This window comes from Protopterus annectens, chromosome 12.part0 (genome assembly GCF_019279795.1).
Source record: "Protopterus annectens isolate FY-2018-M chromosome 12.part0, PAN1.0, whole genome shotgun sequence".
NCBI lineage: Eukaryota > Metazoa > Chordata > Ceratodontiformes > Protopteridae > Protopterus > Protopterus annectens.
The window spans coordinates 228,462,350-228,480,397 of record NC_056746.1 but is presented as its reverse complement, the minus strand read 5'-3'; the positions used below and the strand labels follow the sequence as shown (position 1 = coordinate 228,480,397).

The 18,048-nt window shown below is 44.1% G+C and overlaps 1 protein-coding gene across 1 annotated transcript in view; it reads left to right on the top strand.

Annotated features, from left to right (window-relative positions):
- The window catches only part of TELO2 (telomere maintenance 2), a 1,490,787-nt gene that overhangs the window by 1,457,461 nt on the left and 15,278 nt on the right, over positions 1-18,048 (top strand). The gene's annotated exons all lie outside the window — the stretch shown is intronic.

The following is an 18,048-nucleotide window of genomic DNA, read 5'->3' as shown; positions in this document are numbered from 1 at the left end:
AGGAGTTTGTATTTCAGTGGACTGTCACGAGACTTAACTGTACTTTTAAAAGGGTGCACACTTTTTTCCTGTCAGTTTAAAAGTTCTTTGAAGTTATTGAAAACCTCTTTTTGTGTGTTTTAATTGTTTTTGTTTTACTTTTTGCGGCTGTCAAAGTGTTTAAAAGTGCTTTTACTGTGCATTTGTATAAAAAAGTGACGTTAAAAGACTTTAAATTTTAACTTTTGCTGCTTGCTTTCCCTGGAAAAGAGGCACCATTTTCAGCTTGACCATGGAACAAACTACCGATCCTATTGTCATTCCTTCTTCCAGCCACAAAAGAAAAAGTTAAGCAAACCGCCTTTGCCACAGCAGCACACTAGCAATTTGCCTCAGCCACAGGTGGGTGACTGCTGTTGGCCGTAGCTTGTTCTTCAGACCAATCATCTTTTCCCGGATCCATTTGGTATAGCACCTACAGCCACTATGGACCGGGGGTTGGCCACTTCATCTGTGGCTGTTAGGGTCTCCTCAGTGGGCAAGGGGGAAGCACTCTTGTTGATCCTGGGAGAGGGAGCAGGGAAGACTTCCCTGTTTTGTCAGAATGTCATGCCGCTCCCTGGGGAAGCTATTGCTGCCATTAATAACACTGTTGGCTCCATTTTTACTGTTTAAAAAAAAAAAAAAAAAAACAGAAAAATAAACGTGTATCTATACCTGCTCATACTTAGTCAGACATGAGTAGTTTACTCGGTCTTAATCATGGTTTAATTCAGGCTACTAATCTTTCTTACAAGGTGGTTTCTGGTAAAAAAAAGAGGGATACAGCTTTTCCTGAAGAGATTTAAGATTCTAAATCTAGTCAGATGCAGGGTTTTCTTCACAGTTTTCTGTTTCAGATTCAGAGATCTCCGTTTCTGATTCTCCCAGTGGGGGATTCTATTTCTCTGAGACTGTTTCCAGAATGTGTCGATGTTTTCAGTGGGAAAACAGTGAGGATTCTCAGTCCCTCAGAAAAATACTATGAACTGTTAAAGAAGGGATTTTCACAACCCCCATTCCCCCAGTTCTGTCATCTCTGGAGTATGTATGTGTCACTGCCTGCAGTTTTCCTGATTGTCAGCCTGGTGCCCCTAAAAAGGCTGATGGAATGTATAAAGTTCCTCAAACATTTTTTTTTATGTTTTAATGCACTCTTTTGAAACCTGACCTAGCAATTATAGCTTTAGGTAATCCTGCTGCTGCTAAACATTTTCTAATTCCAATCCTATTCTTTCTGACAAGGATGGGAAGATTATTGGTAAGGATGGGAAGATTATTGGTAAGTATGGGAAAACGTCTATACTTCTGCAACTTTAAGTGGAAGAATTTTGAATTGTGAGGCTCATGTTTGTTTATTCTGACTAATTGCGAAAGTATGAGGAGTATTTTGTCTGCATTTTCTTCTTTTGAGAAAAAAATCTGCTTTAAATAATTTAGTTTCTTCCATTATACCACTCACAAATCATTGCTTACAGTGTGTGTGTATGACTCTATTGATATTTCTTCCAGGGATATGATCATTGTAAATGTTTTGAGGAGGTTTGACTGTCTGCATTCTCAGAACCTTCCAGATTATGTGAAAAATTTAATTTTCTGTTCTCCTTTGGACAGGAATTTAGTTATTGATTCCTCTGCTGCAGATGTTAGCAAAAAGTGTGATGAAATGGATCATTGATACAGGGCATCTCTAAGACTTTTCTGATCTCCTTTTACAAATTTTGTATGGGGTTCTCTTATGCCTCATCCAGTTTTGGGGGGGAAATGAAATGCACATGTCTCAATAAGATGTGAGTAAGCGGACATTTAAAAATAAATGGCAAGGGTGTTTCAAAAGTAATTCTGGAACCCCCTAAACCAAGGAGAGTACAATAAGTCAGAATGACTGTTTCAGGGACCTTTTCTCCCCCTTCCAACCTAGCATACCCTTTTCCCTTTCAAGAAAGTCTGAATCTTCACTTTTCTGTGTGGCAGCAGATAGTTTAACAAATGGGGTTTGAAGCTCATCAAGGTTGCAATTAGCAATGGGAGGAAATCCATCCTTTCAGGAGGTAATTCCTCATCCACCAGACCAGGCTCTCTTATTTCCCCCGTCCTTTAACGCATGCTGTCAGCAAATTGCTAACCCACCTGCTTTAATATACTATGGTGTCCACAAATCAGTAGTTCTTTCCTGTGATGCTTCAAAAGTTCGGTCTTGGTGCAGTTATTCTTCAAGAAGGCATACCTGTTGCCTATGCATCTAGAATTCTTACTCAAGCTGAGATTTAGTATGCTCAAATTGAGAAGGAGCTTTTGGCAATTGTGTTCACATGTTTGAAGTTCCATTATTATGTTTATGGCCGAGCATTTCATATAGAAATTGACCATCAACCTCTAGTCACTATTTTAAAGAAGCATATGCATTCCGCTTCAGCAAGACTGCAAAGAATGATGTCAAGAAGATATCGGTATTATCATGCTTTGATTTCTCCAGTAATTGCTTTGCACTCTGTACTGCACATTCAGCAAGGACATTTGACTGAGGATATTCAGGACTGCTAGTAACATGGATAAAGTCCCACTCTTTAGCAAATCTCTGAAACAATTGACTGGTAAACTGAGAACTTCTGTCAAAAATAACTGTGTGTGGACTACCATGGATTGAGAAATGACGTTTCATCGTACTGATAACAGCACTGGACATTAGGTTAGGTAGCAAATCAATCTCAAACCAGTTTGAATAAGAGTTTACCAACACTAAGTAATGTTGACTGATCCACTCAAATATATCAGTTACTACTGTTGACCAAGGTTGTTCAGGAATTTGGCTTAGGTGAAGTGGCTCTTTTTGCAAATGTGGCTTAGTATTCTTGCACACTGAACAAGAAGAAAGCACTTTATCAATGTCTTGCTAGAGAAGGTCAAAATACTAGTCCTCTCGCCCCTTTGGTTGAATCGGAACCTGGGTGGCCATGATATAAAATCTGAATGTATTCATGTTGTAAAGAAGTAGGTGCCTAATGCTAAAAACAACAGAACAATCAAACCCCAAGCTTTTAAGAAGTATTCTTCTCAGAAGTCCAGCTGTGATAAAACGAGCAGATTTCTTCGTCCATTAAAAGGAGGAGAGACAGTGAAGATTCAAATGGCAAAAGGCTTTGATTGAATTGGTCAAGTGAGAGGTATATGTACCGAGCTGAGATCCCACTTAATGGAATCTGAGGGTATAGATTACAGGAGAAACCACAGACATCTTCTTCCTGTTATCAGAAATGAAATTACAGCATCGTACCTGTGATACAGACTCTAGATCTCAGAGCAACCCAGACAATGTTCGGACCGAAGAACATGTTGCAGAATCCATTCCCATTTCTGATGATGTCCCAGATGTCCCCAAAGTTGAACATTCCTAGAAGACAGTCACCGTTGCTAGATCCAGTTCTTTTATGTTACACGATCAGGTTGTATTTCCAGACCTAGTGTAAAATACACTGCAACTTGGACATAATTGTTTTATGTGTGTCTGATTTTTGTATAACTGTATGTCTTTGAATACTGGCGTTTCATATATAGACTGTTCAGAGAAACAGATGCAGAAAAGGAGGGGTCTCAGTAACAAGACTTGCGGCACATCACTAATTACCTTCACACTTTCTGAGGAGACGCCTGCCACCTTAACTGTGTAGGTTTATCTTTCAGCATTTCACCATCCACTGCACTGTTTATAGACCTGCTTTCAGGGCACTTAGCTTGTACATGATGTCTGTGTGGGGTATTGTGTCAAATGCTTTGCTGAGATCCAAATAAGTTGTGTAAAAAATAAGAATGACCATTGTCTGCAGCCCATGTGATCTTCTAGAAGTTGTTAACTAGAATGAGTAGACAGGATATTCCTTTGACAAAGCCAAACTGATGATGGGCTAGTCTGATAAGGTTTTTGATATCATGGTTTCTAAAGTCAGATGTGGTTCATTCTTTGGCTTTGCAAATCAGACTATTCAAGCTAATGGATCTGTAGTTTCCTGCATCAGTGGTAGATTTGCCTTTGTGTAGACATCACCACAGTAGTTCCCATATTTTAGGGACGAATACCACAGCTAAGCTCAATTTAAAAATTTAAGGAGGGACTCAAGAAGGGCATGTTTGCTGCTATTTATTTTGGCATCCAGGTAAATTATTAAGCACTCTGAAAGTAGTATGTTTTGGTTTTAGAGAACACCTTCAGTACATATTCCTTTGTGATATTAGGAGATGTAAGGAATTCAGGAATTTGTGTAATTAAGATAGTTGTTTCAGGGGTAGAGTTTGCACTGTATTGTCTCCTGGTATGTTGCTTTATCTACTGAGTGGGTGGCACCATTTTGGATAAGTTCAGAACACTATTGGTATTTGATAGTTTACTAATGTAACTAAAGAACGACTTGCAGCCATCCTTGGCTTCAGGATCTAGTTTAAGTACCTGATTAGCCATTATTGAATCCCCAAATGATGTGGATATTCTACAAAAGGGCCTTAAAGAAACAGATGCTTGGTGCCAGAGCCATGGGCTCAAGCTTAATGCTTTTGGGGAAAAACATGTACCCATGAATTTACCACATAGGTGGCAGTACACTAAACACTGAAAGTGTGATGAGAGATTTAAGGACACAGGTGGACAGTGGTCTCACCTTCAATAACCACATCACCACAAGAGTCAGAAAATCATTCTATGTGCCACACCTCATCACTAAGGGCTTTTCATCCAGAAAAAAGGAGGTCATTGTCCCACTGTACTCAACCCTTATGAAACCCATTATAGAGTACAACACCCCATTTGGTATGTACCTCACAAGACATCTGCAGCAGCTGGAAAGGCCGCAGGTGTTCTCTAAAACCAAAACATACTACTTTCAGAGTACTTAATAATTTACCTGGATGCCTAAATAAATAGCAGCAAACATGCCCTTCCTTGGGTCCCTCCTTAAGTTTTTAAATTGAGCTTAGCTGTGGGATTTGTCCCTAAAATATGGGGAACTACTGTGGTAAACTAGATGCTGAAGCCAAGGATGGCTGCAAGTCATTCTTTAGTTACATTAGTAAACTATCAAATACTCAGTAGTGTTCTGAACGTATCCAAAATGGTGCCACCCACTCAGTAGATAAAGCAACATACCAGGAGACAATACAGTGCAAACTCTACCCCTGAAACAACTATCTTAATTACACAAATTCCTGAATTCCTTACACCTCCTAATATCACAAAGGAACATGTACTGAAGGTGTTCTCTAAAACCAAAACATACTACTTTCAGAGTGCTTAATAATTTACCTGGATGCCTAAATAAATAGCAGCAAACAAGCCCTTCTTGAGTCCCTCCTTAAATTTTTAAATTGAGCTTAGCTGTGGGATTTGTCCCTAAAATATGGAGAACTACTGTGGTACCATTTGGCTAGGCTTATATAGGCCCTAGGGCCAATAGCCTAGTACCAACCTATGAACCTAAGAAATACCTCACTAAAAGAATCACAGGCCTAAAGCAGATGCCCTATGCTGACCATCTAAAAAAACTCCAGCTATACTCTGTGGCATATCGTCTACTCAGAGGCGATCTCTGCTTAACATACAAGGCCATGTCAAACCTTGAGCTGCTGGGCATGCTCCACTTAAAGAAATCCCAATCCCTCAGAGCCACACACTCCAAGGATCTAAAACTTGTCATCGCAATGAACAAAACATGCTGGAGGGATAGGTTCCTGACTCAGAGACTCCCCATACTCTGGAATAGACTGTCCATACATGTCAAGCAGAGCGTCTCCTTGACCCTGTCCAAAAGGAACATTGACGATTGGATGGGAGATAGGCAATTCACCCCACGGATCATGTCAGTCACCCTGCTAGACAGGGGTCCAGGGAAGTAAATATTTTGGGGCAGAAATATCCAGGGAATTGTTATGGCTAGGCTTATATAGGCCCTAGGGCCGATAGCCTAGTACCAAACTATGAACTAGCCCTGACAGTGGCTTTTAGTTCCTTATTGATGTGCATTTTTTAAACACTTTTATTGAAGTATCACTTAAGGTATAGGCAAACTTGTATAAAAGAAAACAAACCATATTTACATGTTCCCATTTGAAAAAATTATACATCACAGTTTTTTTTTTATAATTATCAACCCCACATTACATAAATTGATCAATTCATGCCTTCCCTTAAACTTTACTCCTCATCCAAAACATTATTCTTTATGTATTTTCCCATACTTTTTATTTTTTCTGTGTAATTTGCTCTTACCCTTTTCTAAAAATATCACTTCCATTTTTTTTTATCTCTGTTATAATATTCTATACTTCAGAAACAGTTGGTTTAAACATTCCACCGGATTCACTATGCCCTGCACAGCATACAGGATCAGTGCAGGAGCTCTAGCAGGCAATATGTCTGCTGTGCGCTCCAGGAACAGCCTGCAGGGGTGTGCACGAGAGCTCCTGCACTAATCCTGCACAGAAGAAGCCCTCGTATGCCAGTCACCCCATTTGCAGGGGAAGTCCATGTGAATTAGGTCACTTTGCGATCCAGGAACCTTGTGACCGTCCGTGCAGGATTGGTGCAATCAGCAGAAATGCACTCTGTTAGTAACCGAGTACATTTATGCAAAATCCAAAATGGAGCTGGGACAGCTCCAAATAAAGGATGCATATCATTGAGGAAGCATGCCAGTAACCAAGCATAAGGTCATTGGCATTGCAAACAAATCAAAAAATAAAAAAAATCAACTTTTATTTTTTATTGCCGATCTTGGCTGTTTAAGCATAGGGCAGCAGCGCACAAACAGGATCGGGAGAAAATAATAAAATAAACCTAAAATAAGCTTTCTAACTAAAATCAGTATTCTGCCATGCAAGTCAGTGGCAGGCAGAAGACAATCTGGCCAGTGAGTAGTTGTTGCTAAGGGGGGAGGCTCAGTGTAAGACATGTAACTATGCATTAGCAGGCAAACGTATGCAAATGAGTGGAATGATAGTGAATCCCAGTTTTCCCCAGCATGTGATTCAGGTCCCAACAGTGTAAGAGTAGGAATAGCCTGGTGCAAGCCTAGGAGTTAGGTGACATCATGGGGGGGGTGTCAAGCATACTGTAAGCGGATTGGAGCCCTGTGGCTCAGGTTTGCTCCTAGCTTAGCAGAGCTTAGCTAGGGGGTGTGGCTAAACCTGCATAGCAGTCTTTACAATGCCTAAGCGGGTGTTACAGGAAGAAAAAGAGGTTAAATCTGGAAATAGCAGCAGTGTGCACATTTGATCACTCTTGTTTGTTTTGTTTAAACAGGAAGGCAATGGGAAGGGAAAACAGCAGTAGGAAGGTAACCAAGAAGAACTAGCTTATCTGGCAGGTGAAATGCATCAGAATCAGCCAATTACACAGACAGCAGACCAGCCCAGCCCAGAACACTACTGTAAACTAAGCAAACAACTTCCCCTCTGGTTTTCCCACACTCTGCACCACCGTGTAAACAAGCAGGGAACTTTTAACACTCACAACAGCAAAATGATAGGGGCTGCAATAGCTGTCATACAATTTGTGGAAGAGGCTGAGGGTGGTGAGGATGTGAATGCTGCCGACCAACCCACAGTGAGGAGACAGAGAAGAGTGTACAGACGCAGGGTAACCTACCAGGGGCTACATGAGCTGGAGATAGTGGAGCGCTATAGGGTGGACAGGGACCTCCTACAGCAAATTGTTGAGCTGTGCCAGCCACGCCTGACACACAGAACTAACAGAGGGGAACCCATTCCAGTGGATACCAAGGTATGTGTAGGCCTAAGAATATTAGCTACAGGTACCTTCCAAAAGCCAACTGGGTATATGATGGGGATTTCACTGGCATCAGCATCCAGGGTACTCCACCAGTCAGCACATGTCAGTGAGCACGTCTATTTCCCCAACACCCGTGAAGCGTTGGCCAGCAATATGCGTCTCTTCAACAAAATAGCAGAATACGCTGAGGTAGTGGGTGCAATAGACTGCACGTACATATGCATCAAAGCACCACCCGGTGAGCAGGGTAGGGTCTACATCAACTGCAAGGGCTTCCCCTCCATCAGCGTCCAGATTGTGTGCGATGCCCAGGGCATAATAATGAATGTGTGTGCTGGCTGCCCTGGAAGCTATCACGATTCCCACATCTGGCATCTGACACAGCTGTACCAGAGATTTGCCAATGGGGACATCCCACACAGTCACCTAGTGGGGGATACTGGGTACGCACTGGAGCCATGGCTGATGACGCCCATCAGAAATGCACACACACCCAAACAAGAACTCCATAATGAGGCACACGCACAAACAAGAACCATAATAGAACTTGTGTTTGGGATGCTCAAGTCATGGTTCCGGTGCCTGGATACATCAGGTGGAGCCTTGCAGTACTCACCAGCTACATGTACCCAAATTGTCCTTGTATGTGCCACGCTACACAATATGGTCCTGCGGAAACAGCTGCAGCAGGAACCGCATGGGGCAGTGCCAGTCAGCCCCCCCACCATTTCCAAGGCCTGCACAGGCACAGAGTGACTCACTGTAGGAACAACCTGAGCCTGCCCCAGTAGGCCGAAGGAGGCGTGCCCAGTATGCCCTGGCTTGGCAAAGAGGCAACACATAGCACATACACTGACACGAGAGGGACCCAGGGAATAACACCTCCCTTCGACTCTCACATACAGTAAATGGGATGCCAAACATTACACTACCTGTGTCTAACCATGTGTAGGGAGTGTACTATGTGCATCTGACATAGGCAGCCCTGCAGCACCACCCTCAGTACTGGGACACCCGCAAGTTAAGTTACTCACACATGCCAGTCAGGGGCAGGGGGTCACATACCCAACAACAGTCACAGCCAGCAGGACAGGTGTAGACAAACACAAAGGCTGTGCTATGGCCTCTGAATGAGGCCTATGGGTAACCTCCCCCCAGGCCTACACAGACAGACTACAGCAGGTCAGGCAGTGGGATGTCAGGTCTGAATGCTAGGAAGTCCGTAACTAATATGTAGGTAATTAAAAGCTAATATCTGTAGTACACTGGTATGGCTCTAGCCAGTATGATAGGTAAGACTATAGACTGAAATGGAGTACCCAACATACCAGTACAGTCCTAGCAAATGTGTACAAGTGTCAGGTGTGCCTCCCTATCCTACGTAGAAATATAGTAACACTCGGGTGTGCCCCCCCAATCCTGTGTAGAAATAGTCATTTGTGCCCGCCCATCCTATGCAGAAATGTAGTAACAGTCCATGTCACATGCTCGACGGAGACCCTGCAGAGACAGCATGCTACCTGTAGATGTACAACACAAAGGTCAGCAATGCAGTACAAACTACCTGGACCCGATCCACACATGCAATACAGACGGCAATACTGGGCATGCCCACACACTTAGAGTAATGAAGGCAATGTCAGTCAACAACATACTGAAAGGTCATACTGGGCATGCTCACACACTTAACACATGAAGGCCATGTCTGCAAACACCAGTGGACCAAAGATATCTGGCAGCCACAGATGTTAGTGCAGACACTCCTCAGTATGCACCACATATGCTTTGAACACACAGTGGATAGGAATACAGGCATATATGTAAGGACAACACATTGTAATCAGCCAAAGGTAGACATACATAGATGTGTGAAAGAGGGTGACTGTGACAAGGAGCCATACAGGGCTCTCCCACCCAGCACACAGCCAAAGGGCCACATCCACTCGGGATACTAGCCACCGATATATGTCAGCATTACAGAGTATGTGGTGCACGTGCCAGCTGTGTAACATGACTGTTCAAGGAAGTAGTCATCTAGCAGCTGTATACACAGACCTGTAGGATATGACCCTGGTTGTGCCCGCATGTGGCATGTCAACCCCTAGATGAATGGGTTGTGGCCCATGTACACACACTGCCCTCCCCATAGCCACACTGTGACAAGCCTGCTGAGGTCATCTACTGGGAAATGCACCTTAGGTGAGTCATATCCCAGTAATCTATGTGGCGCTTCCCATAACTGCGCACTGCTGTAGTGTGATAAACTAGTTAGGTAGGAGTTCTAACCCCAGCCTTGGCAACTGTGTGTGTGTGTGTGTGTGTGTGTGTGTGTGTGTGTGTGTGTGTGTGTGTGTGTGTGTGTGTGTGTGTCTGACTCTGATTAGAGAGCAGTGCTTTTTAGGGTGGTCACAGTCCCTACAGTTGCAATGCTCTACTTTGGTAAGGCTGCTGATGTCATCCACCTAGAAATACATCCCCGGAAAGGTTGTATCCCAATCTCCATGGCACATCCCATAACTGCATACTGCTGTAGTGTGGTAAAGTAGTTAGATAGGAGTTCAAGTCTCAGACATGGCAACTGTGTGTGTTTGTGTGTGTGTCTGTCTGTGTAGATAGCAATGCTTTTTAGGGTAGTCACACCACCTATAATTTAAATGCACTGTTTTGGCAAAGTTGCTGATGTCATCCACCAAGAAATACACCTCTGGGAAGGATGTAGCCCAGTAATCTCCGTAACGTGTCCTGTAACTGTGTACTGCTGTAGTGTGATAAATTAGGGAGGTGGCTGTTCTACTCCCAGACATGGCAAGTGTGTGTGTGTTTGTGTGTCTGTCTGTCTGACCCTGTCTGTGTAGAGAGCAATGCTTTTAGGGTAGTCACACTCCATACAATTTGTATGCTCTACTTTGGCAATGCTTCTGATGTCATCCACCTAGAAATACACCTCTGGGAAGGATGTAGTCTAGTAATCTCTGTAGCACATCCTGTAACCGCGTACTGCTGTAGTGTGATAAATTAGTTAGATAGCTGTTTTACTCCCAGACAGGGCAAGTGTGTGTGTGTCTGTCTGACCCTGTCTGTGTAGAGTGCAGTGCTTTTTAGGGTGGTCACACTCTCTACAATTGAAATGCTCTACCTTGATAAGGCTGCTGATGTCATCCACCTAGAAATACATCCCTGGAAAGGTTGTATCCCAGTAATCTCCGTGGGGTTCAACTCCCAGACATGTTTTGTGTGTGTGTGTGTGTGTGTGTGTGTGTGTGTGTGTGTGTGTGTGTGTGTGTATCTTGTACCCTGTGTGGAGGTGGGTGTGAGTCTGTGACACCTGGGCCCAATGTGGGATAGGTTTTGCAAATGTCTTTTATGGTGGCCATATATCACAATGCCCACTGTACAGAGATACCAGATGTGAAATAGCCGAGAGGCTGGGGTGCAATTCCATACCCATATACAAGACATCACGACCAGGCATTCACAGTTAGCAATCTCAGTATTACCCAGAGCACAATCTCAACCCATGTCACATACACACACACGCCGAGGCAACAGCCAATATGTGTGTAGTACACTGCATATTGGCGACTGATAGTAACTATGGAGTGATTGCAGTGGCCTACAGAGGGCATGGCACCCTGTCCATCTGTCCAATAGGCACATAGATGCAGGCAGTGCATTTTCCCCATGTTCCCCACTGGACACCTGTAACATCTGTGGTGCCATCACGTGACTCACGAAGGACATACCATGCCTGAAAACATGCCCTGTATGGACAAATTCCACCGACGCCAGGGAATGTCGGTAGCATGCTATCAATGTAGGTGCAGGGTTAACCTACTGTCCATTACCAGTTCCTGCCACAGGTGGCAGATCTAATGATAATCTGTGTACACAACATGGGCCCAACACCCCAGGTACAATTCCACATCTCACTGTACATGAATGTGGGAGGTGTGCACACCCCAGACAAAATCCATGTCATGGACTAGGGAACACATACATGGCAGGCGATGCACAGCATTGGCCACACGCAATAGCAACCCAGGTGACTGGATGATGGATACAATACCCACTTTTGTGGACAAATGCAGAAACCACAGGCCTGAGCCACAATGCTGACCATTGTCTTGTGGCCTGATGCCAAGGTATACCCATCACCTAGCCCTGTATAGCTGTATGCCACAGTCAACCACCACATACCCATGCAAAAATGCACCCATGCATGTCAGTACTGACACCCTGTGTGTTTGTGTGTGTGTTGTATTATGCTTATGATCACATCCACACTCACTACAACCCCCAATGCTGTCTGATGTCAGACACCTCCTCATACCCTTTGCCCATAGAACCTCCATATGACCCGTGTGGTGCCTGTGATACCTGCACAGTGATGTGTTGTGGCAATCCTACTACTGATGAGTTTTAATCCTGGCATTGCCAAGTTTGTCAATGTGTGTGTGTGTCCCTGTAAAAGTGTGGCTGTGTTGATGGTGGCAACTGTTCATGCAGACAGGCACGTGTACATCAAATACCGTATAGCTACCATATCCCTGTTGCAGATGTCACTCACCATTACATACATGTTCAGGGGGCTCCACAACAGGTAACCCATGTGGCGCATCCAATAACTGCACAAAACTGTGATAGCACTACATAGTTGTCTGTGTGATACCCTGTGCTGGTAGGTGTGTGACACAAACATGCTTAGGTTTTACTCTCCCACCCCTCCCTGACTTGTCTTAGCCTCTGTTTGACTCTCCCACTCTCTCTCTGGTGGATATGGAGACCTACACCTGCTTTGCTTAGGCAGTAGCATGTGTATTTTAAGTGATGCTCATGATCAGCTGATGGCCTCTGCATGAATTACAGCCCTCCCCTAGCTGATTGTATGTGGAAAAGCTGTGGTAACATTCCCATAGCCAATTGCATGGAAACACACTCCAATATCTAGGAACATCATGTTGGTGTTGGCCTTTTTCATTCACTGTGAGCATTAACTAGATCTCTTGTTTGGCAAACAGCATCTCAGACAGATTGGGGATTTACCTCTAACAACATACACTGTGGAAACAGGGCAACACACAGGAGGGGGATGTGCCTAACCTGACCATAGACTGTAAGTGCTGCTATACTGCATTTGAAGTAATGTTAGTTTAACAGTGTGTGTGTGGATATGGCTGTCCTACATATCTCAGTACCTGCCATGTCAGTTCTATGTTTATGAGGAATCCCCATCTGCAGGGTCATCTGGAGACTGGGCAGTCTATTGTGCCTTTGGTTTCATGTGTTACCCATGGAGCATCTATCTGTGGACTGCAGAAGGTAGTGTGAGGATTGCAGTCTGTAGATGGTGAAAGCTGTGAAAATTACTGACTTCATATCCCTCATATTACATAGGTTGCAGCAAACCCTGTTACAACAGTAAATATATGAGGTTATCACAGCACATATCAGTATTGACCCTGTGTATGTGCTTGCAGCCTCAACTCTGTCAACCTTTGCACATTTGTCGTGCATGAAGAGGTGCATATGTGCTGTACACCATAATTAGTGTCATCATATCTGATAACAAGCCAGTGAGATATCAGACTGCTACACATGTTACATACAGTGGGAGTTATATTTGATGACATAACCTGGACATACTGTGGTTGTTTGTACAGTACTGAGGTCTTTGTACTTATGGTGAATGTAGACAGTATGTATATTGTTAATATGTACCTTGGCCTCTGTACAGACTGTGGTAGTTGTCATCGTCCTAGGTCCTGTCCTATCAGATGTTACATGCTGCTCCACCGTATGTTACCATCTTGGCTTACATGTTTGTAGGGCCATACACACACATGTCCCATACCACAGTCAGTCATCAGACCAAACTGTGTTGCGGCCCAGTATATGTAGGGTTAGTGTGTGAGTGGTACATATGAGGATGGTGTTGAACAGATAGTCCATATACTGTAATATTATGCTAGCTTGCCATATGTGGCTGTGGCTCTGGATCTCTTCTCATTGGTTGTGGTTATACACTTTCACACAGGTGTATCTTACCCTGTGCTGTGACATGCCTGTACAGCCTGCTATATATGCAGGTACATGTGCCATTCCCCCATAGGAGATGTAGGCCAGTGTTGAGCCATTCTGCTTGTAGCCTGCACAGTGCATTGTTGCCTAGCAGCTTAGTGTAATTACCCAGTGAGATGCCATGTGCAGATACTTGCCAGATGTAATACTGCCAGGTCTCCCTTAACAGTCATGTATGTCAGACAGAGCAGTGGGATGCTGTATAGATGCATGTCAATATCTAGTGGGTAGTATGTGGCCATGGCACCCCCTGTACCAGTGGGTATTACGTGTCAGGTCAGACAGGTGTGTGTGAATGCATAACCTATGGTGGCATATGTATACCAGTTGTTATGTGTTATACCCATCTACATGGCTGATAACATCCATGTTGTCAGGCATGGTACACATGTTTTGCACTAAGGGGTTTTGTGTGTAGCTCTGGACTGTACAGTGTGTGTCAGAATGTCCACACATATTGGCCAGTATCTCTGCTGCAGTTGACAGGGGCAGTACGTCCTAGCAGCGGTACTTTACTATGATGTCCTTAGGATGTCTGTCTTTAGCCAGTGGCACACATGTGGAAAGCAGATGTGACCCCCCCACACACACACACACACACCATGTCTGTGAAGACAATCCCAGTTACAAAAGCAATAGTATATAGAACTGTAATAGTACACAAAGGTTTTCCATTCCTGCAAACCTCTGTGTGGTATTTTTTCCCTATGAACTCTCTGTGGGTATATGTTACAGGCAATGATTGTCATTTGTATGGGTGGCCGATACAGTGTCCAGGTGTGAACTGTAGGCATAGTGGCTGTTCCATATTTTGTGCACCTCCTGCATGTGTATCTTACTGTACATATCTCTGCGTGTAAATGTGTAGTCACATGTATATATATATATATATATATATATATATATATATATATATATATGTATTTCTGTATCTGCATATGTGTGTCTGTGTATATGTATCCTGGGGATATTGATAGCTTCCATACTTTACATTTCCCATGGGAGCCAGACTGTACTGCATGATATGTTACCAATACCTGCCTGACATACAGGTGGGATGTAGTACTGTTAACAACTTGTGCCCTTGTCATGTCAGGTCCTGGTTATGGGATCTGTAACACTTGGTAGTGTATTGCAGGGCAGACTTGTTTGGCTGGGGGGGTATGCCTATTCGCACAAGACGTATATTGTTTGGGGCATCTCAACCCCATTAACGGTGCATGTGGACGTATTTGTTTTTGTTAATCTGCCATTGCTATCTACAGAAGTAAGGCCACACATTTCCACATCACACGATGGGTTTCCAACTGGCTTACTGACAGAACACAAACTGTAAAAGTAGCTGACTCCAGTACCAGCTACAAACAAGTGACAAGTGGAGTACCTCAGGGTTCAGTCCTGGGACCGCTCGTGTTTGGTATCTACTTCTCTGAAGTACATGCAAACACTGTGTGACCCTGTCTAACAAAGTTCACAGGTGACTGCAAACCGGGAGCCACTGTTGAATCCCCAAATGATGTGGGTATTCTACTAAACAGCATTACAGAAACAGATACTTGGTGCCAGCGCCATGGGCTCAAGCTTAATGGCCAGAAATGTGTGGTTATCCCCTTTGGAAAATACCATGTACCCATGAATTTCCACATAGGTGGCAGTACTTTAGATACCAAAGGTGTGATGACAGACTTAGGTGGACAGTGGTGTCACATTCAATAACCACATTGCCACAACAGTAAGATGATCCTTCTATGTGGTACACCTCATCACTAATGGCTTTTCATCCGGGAAAACAGAGGTAGTTGTCCCACTGTACTCATCCCTCATTACACACATTATAGAGTACAATGCCCCATTTAGTATGTACGTCACATGACATCTGCAACAGCTGCAAAGGCCACAGAAATACATCAGTACCACAGACGTAAAGCACATGCCCTATGCTGACCGTCTCATAAACCTCCAGCTGTACTCTGTGGCATATTGTATACTCAGAGATGATCTCTGCTTAACATACAAGGCCATGTCAAACCCTGAGTATTGACATCTGTAATAAGTGTATATAATGCCATGTACAATACATGCATCTATGTGCTGTCATTACAGTAACAAGAGGTGTGAGTGCCATGTAGGGGGACACACAAGTATATGAGACCTGCACAGCACTGTTATCCATATGAATGTGTTACATGCAGGGGTAGTAACCCAGGGTACATGCTGTCACACTGGCATTTAGTGTAACATGGTGGTACTACTTTTGACAGTGCTGTCCCAGGCAAGGGTAGAGTGCTAAAAGTACTACTGACAAGCACACCTGGACTCTGAGGCCTCAGTGTCATGTTCTGATGTGTGGGCTGTGTCACGTGTATATCCCCTACTGGATAACGATCAGACATGTGGAATGCCACTGTAGAGTACTGTCTGTACAGAACATCTTAGTGAGGGTGTACAACATTTAGTACTGGCGTACATATTGTTGTCAAACATCCATCTGTTTACACATTCATCTTACTGCATAGCTACTTGCCAAGCTGATGTCTGTGAGTCCCTCTACAGGTGTGTAGATGGCAGGTATCCAGCTGGGATAAGTACAGACAGCCTATGCTTGATTGACACTGACATGTCTGCCCAGCTGTATACTAATTGGCACATATAGGAGACAACTACCTGTACGGACCACCTGCCATGGGTACCTACACTACACTACCACAGTCAACAGAACATGCTTGGGTACAGGTCTCCAACACATGCACTGAGCATGTGTTGTAATACATTGTAGTACATGTTGCATACATTTCAACTAGATCACCTCTGTAGCCATGTGCAGAAGGCACCCCGAGGATTGGCTGATGCATGTCACTCTCACCCTGACGGTCACCAAAGTGGTGTCTGTCGATAGATTGCCTGCTGGCACATGGCAGGTAGCATGATACCAATGTACACGCAACCCATCTCCCCATGGCCAATAGCCGTGGACACAGCTATGACCACCTACAGCAATGCACCACAGTACTGACACGTGTATGTGTGTGTATTACTGAGGATAGCAGTGTCTCTGTATTAGTACACCTGTAGGTCAGAACTCCATGACAGCCTTCACAACCACCTCAACACCCATTGCCATAGTCAGATGCTGCTGTGTTGGACATGACATGTACCCTGTTACACTCCTCACCCTAACGGCTACATGAGCCATGCATTACCAGCACAACAGTGTTGTACAAATGGATCAATAGCCATGTGAAACCCATTGAGGTCTGGCAAGTGTGTGTATGTGTGCATGTCTGCATATCTGTAGGGTACACAATTCTGAGGCCACATACTCCTATTACGCTGCACATTGCCACACAGTAGTACAGATAGTGTTGTGGGCCCCCCCCCCATAGGTGAGGCATGACAATGCAACACACTACTATGCCTGTGGCATGTGCATTAGATGCATATCCCTGTAGTACTACAGTTGTGATGTACAATGGGTTGTATTGCAGTCATGGGCAATGTGTGATAGTCGGTATGTCTGAGAGTGTCATCATGGGTTCCAGTACATACAATAACCACTGGAGGATGTGGGGGATGTGTACACTGCCAATACACTATGGTACACCCAGTATATGCCCCACGTACCACTTTATGGTGACCACTGTCACCATCAACCATACAGGTAACTGAAACCACAATACAGCCCAGTTACACATGCTGTGTGCAGCCTACCTATGACACATGGACTAGTTAGCACCAACAGGCCCAGGTCTCTCGGATGTGTGTCTGCCTGTTATGTGTCTGTCAATGTGTGTATGACGGTGTGGCACACTATGTATTATCCATATATGACCATTACATCCACCATTACCATACTGTACATATCTGTGGATGTTCTGCATGTAACATGTAACCTGGTACACACCTCACCCTAAATGTGTGGTGTGTGTGCAATGAAAGCCACACAGTTCAGTAGCACTACATACCTAGGTAGGGGTCTAGTCACACTGTTGCCATGTAAGAGTGTGTGTGTATGTGGATGGGTCTACATACGGTAGCGGATTATACATGTCCCAGCGGGTCACCTGTCTATGTGGCACAGGCAGCAACTGTTAGACAGTCCTGCAACATGTGTGCAACTGTACTCTGGAAAGGTCACAGCCATGGTGTCACTACAGTGCCATAACCCTTGTGGAATATGA